The following is a 6,229-nucleotide window of genomic DNA, read 5'->3' as shown; positions in this document are numbered from 1 at the left end:
CAGACCGCGTTCCCCGTGGAGGGGGCGTCGGACGAGCTGCGCCTGTAGGTGGCGTCCTCGGGGTCCAGGCTGGCCCGGCGGGGAGCCCGCCTGGGGGCCTTCGGCGACGGCTGGATGGAGCAGCGGAAGCAGAAGGCGTAGAAGAACGCCACCAGCAGCAGGAGACACACCACCGAGAAGATGGCGACGATGAGCACAGAGTGCAGCTGCAGATACACCTCCCCCGCAGGGGTGGGGCCGGGGGTGGTGGGGAGGAAGAGGTCGAAGGTCAGGCTCTCCGTCATGTTGAGGAGGAGCATCACGGCCGGAGGTCCCGGGGCCGTGGGGGACAGGAAGTGGGCGGGAGGCATCTCAGATGAGGGGTGGCTCTGAGGACAGAGAGGTTTGTTTACTGCCTGGTTATAGGACAGAGGTTTGTTTACTGCCTGGTCAGTGGTTATAGGACAGAGGTTTGTTTACTGCCTGGTTATAGGACAGAGGTTTGTTTACTGCCTGGTCAGTGGTTATAGGACAGAGGTTTGTTTACTGCCTGGTCAGTGGTTATAGGACAGAGGTTTGTTTACTGCCTGGTTATAGGACAGAGGTTTGTTTACTGCCTGGTCAGTGGTTATAGGACAGAGGTTTGTTTACTGCCTGGTCAGTGGTTATAGGACAGAGGTTTGTTTACTGCCTGGTTATAGGACAGAGGTTTGTTTACTGCCTGGTCAGTGGTTATAGGACAGAGGTTTGTTTACTGCCTGGTTATAGGACAGAGGTTTGTTTACTGCCTGGTCAGTGGTTATAGGACAGAGGTTTGATTACTGCCTGGTCAGTGGTTATAGGACAGAGGTTTGTTTACTGCCTGGTTATAGGACAGAGGTTTGTTTACTGCCTGGTCAGTGGTTATAGGACAGAGGTTTGTTTACTGCCTGGTCAGTGGTTATAGGACAGAGGTTTGTTTACTGCCTGGTCAGTGGTTATAGGACAGAGGTTTGTTTACTGCCTGGTCAGTGGTTATAGGACAGAGGTTTGTTTACTGCCTGGTCAGTGGTTATAGGACAGAGGTTTGTTTACTGCCTGGTTATAGGACAGAGGTTTGTTTACTGCCTGGTCAGTGGTTATAGGACAGAGGTTTGTTTACTGCCTGGTCAGTGGTTATAGGACAGAGGTTTGTTTACTGCCTGGTTATAGGACAGAGGTTTGTTTACTGCCTGGTCAGTGGTTATAGGACAGAGGTTTGTTTACTGCCTGGTCAGTGGTTATAGGACAGAGGTTTGTTTACTGCCTGGTTATAGGACAGAGGTTTGTTTACTGCCTGGTCAGTGGTTATAGGACAGAGGTTTGATTACTGCCTGGTCAGTGGTTATAGGACAGAGGTTTGTTTACTGCCTGGTTATAGGACAGAGGTTTGTTTACTGCCTGGTCAGTGGTTATAGGACAGAGGTTTGTTTACTGCCTGGTCAGTGGTTATAGGACAGAGGTTTGTTTACTGCCTGGTCAGTGGTTATAGGACAGAGGTTTGTTTACTGCCTGGTCAGTGGTTATAGGACAGAGGTTTGTTTACTGCCTGGTCAGTGGTTATAGGACAGAGGTTTGTTTACTGCCTGGTCAGTGGTTATAGGACAGGGGTTTGTTTACTGCCTGGTCAGTGGTTATAGGACAGAGGTTTGTTTACTGCCTGGTTATAGGACAGAGGTTTGTTTACTGCCTGGTCAGTGGTTATAGGACAGAGGTTTGTTTACTGCCTGGTCAGTGGTTATAGGACAGAGGTTTGTTTACTGCCTGGTTATAGGACAGGGGTTTGTTTACTGCCTGGTCAGTGGTTATAGGACAGAGGTTTGTTTACTGCCTGGTCAGTGGTTATAGGACAGAGGTTTGTTTACTGCCTGGTCAGTGGTTATAGGACAGAGGTTTGTTTACTGCCTGGTCAGTGGTTATAGGACAGAGGTTTGTTTACTGCCTGGTCAGTGGGCATAGGACAGAGGTTTGTTTACTGCCTGGTTATAGGACAGAGGTTTGTTTACTGCCTGGTCAGTGGTTATAGGACAGAGGTTTGTTTACTACCTGGTCAGTGGTTATAGGACAGAGGTTTGTTTACTGCCTGGTCAGTGGTTATAGGACAGAGGTTTGTTTACTGCCTGGTCAGTGGTTATAGGACAGAGGTTTGTTTACTGCCTGGTCAGTGGTTATAGGACAGAGGTTTGTTTACTGCCTGGTCAGTGGTTATAGGACAGGGGTTTGTTTACTGCCTGGTCAGTGGTTATAGGACAGAGGTTTGTTTACTACCTGGTCAGTGGTTATAGGACAGAGGTTTGTTTACTGCCTGGTCAGTGGTTATAGGACAGAGGTTTGTTTACTGCCTGGTCAGTGGTTATAGGACAGAGGTTTGTTTACTGCCTGGTTATAGGACAGAGGTTTGTTTACTGCCTGGTCAGTGGTTATAGGACAGAGGTTTGTTTACTGCCTGGTCAGTGGTTATAGGACAGAGGTTTGTTTACTGCCTGGTCAGTGGTTATAGGACAGAGGTTTGTTTACTGCCTGGTCAGTGGTTATAGGACAGAGGTTTGTTTACTGTCTGGTCAGTGGTTATAGGACAGAGGTTTGTTTACTGCCTGGTCAGTGGTTATAGGACAGAGGTTTGTTTACTGTCTGGTCAGTGGTTATAGGACAGAGGTTTGTTTACTGCCTGGTTATAGGACAGAGGTTTGTTTACTGCCTGGTCAGTGGTTATAGGACAGAGGTTTGTTTACTGCCTGGTCAGTGGTTATAGGACAGAGGTTTGTTTACTGCCTGGTCAGTGGTTATAGGACAGAGGTTTGTTTACTGCCTGGTTATAGGACAGAGGTTTGTTTACTGCCTGGTCAGTGGTTATAGGACAGAGGTTTGTTTACTGCCTGGTCAGTGGTTATAGGACAGAGGTTTGTTTACTACCTGGTCAGTGGTTATAGGACAGAGGTTTGTTTACTGCCTGGTCAGTGGTTATAGGACAGAGGTTTGTTTACTGCCTGGTTATAGGACAGAGGTTTGTTTACTGCCTGGTCAGTGGTTACCTTAATGTAGCTTAAGCAAAAGTTAAATCAGGGAGGCAACATTTCCCATCTATTTCTCATATTTTTGTTTTGATGTTCCCACGCTGTCAGCGCAAGCCCCTCCCATTCATATCTCAACCAATCAGGTCCTCATGCAATAACAGGGGTACAATAGCGCGCCAACATACAGTTTCTATAGACTCTAGATCTGTCATCCATGCTAGTTGCTCGTCTGTTGTTTTTTGAGACTGGTTGCAGCCCTCCACCATCCCCTCCACCTCCAGGATTAAACTCCATCCATAGCCACACCACCCCCGGGTGTAGACACCATCAGGGGGAAACATACCCCCGCAAACTCCATGGCTCCTTCGTCTCCATGAAGAATCATTTGATTCTGTCTGATCGCCAAATGTGGTGCAAATAAATGTTGTGGTTCATTTCAAGTACTAGTCCCACCTGATTAAACTGAGGACAGCAAAGTGTTGTTTACTATGCTGCGAGCCCTCTGCCATGAGGCTGACAGGGTGTACAAGGTGATTGGTTATTTGGTTATTCACAGCAGAATGAATATTCAGTTCACAACATTGCTCACCAATTATGTTGCAGTCAGCAGGACAGGGAGAACAGAGAAGGTGCAATGCTACTGACCGTCCAACCATTCATCACCAGTTGTAATTAACTTCAGCATCAACCCCAACCATACTCATTAAGTCAAAGCTACCCCCCCCCCCCTTCCCGCACCCCTGCCCAGACGAGTGTCGGGTGTTTCCCTTACCCGTGACTCGACGCAGGACTCGCCAAGGTTTTTTATTTTTTTGTTATTCGTGGCGCGGCGAAATCACACCAGGCAGAGGAGTAGGAGGAGGAGAGTGGAGGGCTGGAGAGAGACAGAGAGAGAGAGAGAGAGAGAGAGAGAGAGACAGAGAGAGAGAGAGACAGAGAGAGACAGAGACAGAGACAGAGACAGAGACAGAGAGAGAGAGAGAGAGAGACAGAGACAGAGACAGAGAGAGAGAGAGAAAGACGGACCCCGAAACGGAAGGGAGAATAATAACCATAAGTGGGGGTTACCATGGCAACCCTTTCTGACGGGGATGAATGCGCGAGAGTGACATCATTTCCACCCAAGGAAAAAAAAACATCATCTGGCCCCTTTTGCAGATGAAAGGTCAATATTTTGACCCCTGCCCTTCCCAAATGCGTGCAGGGAGACAGACTAATACTGAGACTAATAGTAATTCGGGCTCTGGACTAATAAGCCTCTCCTTCGTCTCAGAAACGATGCATTTGTAATACCGGCTCACCCAACCCAAGGGGCAGAGCTACAACCACAGAATATGACGGATCGCCCCAGCCCGGAGATGCATCAGCTCATAACATGTTGGTGCAACCTTCTACAGCTCTCTAACATTGCCACCTGTTCATACGGCATTGTGTGGTTTCACAATTCGTCCCCGGATAGGCCTGCTTCAACCGATTGCCATGGTAACACCATGCCAATAATCCAGAAGCGGTTTCTTAGCCGGGCCAAATGGAAAACACGACAGCAAAACACACAACAAAGCCCTTCACGAGGCGCCGTTCACGGTCGGTGACGGGGGACGCCTTCCGTTGGCGTCGCCTCCGGGGGAGTTAAGCTGGCTCATTAGGGCTCTCCAGGGCACAACAAAGGGGCCGTCGAAGGCAGCTAGGCCAGGCCAAGACCACTGGGTGGAGGGACTATATTAACCCCCCGGGAACAAAGCCCTGGTGGATGTGGCCCGCATGTCAATAAGGAGGGGATGGCCAACAAGGGGGGTCCGCCGGAGAGCTCCCCAGGAGAGCTCTCTCTTCTGGAGGGCGGAGTCGATGGAGGAACTCCGATGGCTGAGCTGGTCAGGGTGGGATCCGAGAAGACTGCGGTGATCAGAGACTGAAGGTCTGAACACGGAGAGCCTCCTCAGGGATCTCTGAACCAACGGGGCCCCGAGCTGGTGGGCTAACAGGGGGCTAACAGGGGGTCTACGGTGGGCTAACAGGGGGCTAACAGGGGGTCCACATGGGGCTGGTCCACCAGAAGATGTATCTGCCATGGTGATGTATCTCCACCAGAAGGTACCCTGAGAAGCTCTGGGAGAAACTGTGTCTCCATGTATCCCCGAAACGCACATAGATGATCAATAAAGCATTTAACTTTCAATCGATTTGTGTATTAGCCTAGCTAGCCTTGTGGTAGAGATGAGTAGGTTGGTTAATCTTTTCTATGTTCTTTTGTTCATGATTATTAACTTATTTATTAAAATTGCTATTACTATTCTTTCTTTCTTTTTTTTACTTTACTTTTTAAAAAACACACAGCTATTCACAGCTTAGCTATAAATCAAGATGACAGCAGAGTGGTTTGAGAAAAAAGGAAGTGTTGTTATTATATGCGTTGTTCCTATCAATAAAGCTAATTATTATTTGTGCTGCGGTAGGGAGAAGAGTGTTAACTTGTGTTCAGGCTTGACAGCTCGCACACAATATCACATATGACACACTACAATATTAGACTTACTAACATAATGCCTCTCAGAGCATTTAGTAAGAGGCTTTCAACACCTCCTGTTAGCTGTCAAACGGTCATCGAGATTGAGGTAAGTGGACAAAAGATCGACATCAACTAAATAGTTTAATGTTTAACACACGTAGCATACATACTTTATATACTCCCTTGAAAAGGTCTTTCTCAACCACAAACAAACAACAAGTCAAGTCTATCTCAGCAAGCTAACATTATAATAAATACAATTAAAAGATTTTTTTTTTTAACGTTCAAACAAGAAAATACCAAAGTATAAAGATAAAGAATAATTAATTAAAAATTCATTCTGGTTGGGAGCAGGGCTGTTTTAGGGGAGATTATTTTAAGAGGTAAGATCAAAGAATCCTGAGGGCAGTGGCGTAAATATCAACGGTGCAATCGGTTGATATTTGATATACTGCCCGGGGCCCAGACGGCGTCAGGGGCCCATGGAGGAAGAAAAAAGAAAAATCCTGTAGGGCGGCAAATGTGTCTGGTGGCGCCCTTAATTAATTAACCAAATTATACAAAACCCTCACCGTAGTAAGCAGGACACCGCAACAAGCGTTGTCCCCCCCCCCCCCTGAAGTCCTGTCCAGGGGCACAAAATAAATATTTGCACCGGGGCATGTCACCATGATGTTACGCCACTGCCTGATGGTCAATGTCTGAAGGATGA

General features: G+C 47.7%; 1 protein-coding gene across 1 annotated transcript in view; it reads right to left on the bottom strand.

The window, feature by feature from the left end:
* Nucleotides 1–5,639: 5,639 nt before the first annotated feature.
* arl3l1 (ADP ribosylation factor like GTPase 3, like 1) overlaps nt 5,640–6,229 on the bottom strand; it is an 8,191-nt gene continuing 7,601 nt past the window's right edge. Inside the window, exon 8 of the mRNA XM_060063333.1 lies at nt 5,640–6,229. This exon is cut by the window's right edge and continues 443 nt beyond it. The gene's annotated coding sequence lies outside the window, so the exon portion shown is untranslated.

The sequence above is a fragment of the Gadus macrocephalus genome, chromosome 10 (assembly GCF_031168955.1).
Source record: "Gadus macrocephalus chromosome 10, ASM3116895v1".
NCBI classification, from domain to species: domain Eukaryota; kingdom Metazoa; phylum Chordata; class Actinopteri; order Gadiformes; family Gadidae; genus Gadus; species Gadus macrocephalus.
Note: the sequence above shows the minus strand (reverse complement) of the source record. Positions and strands in the feature narration are given on the sequence as shown.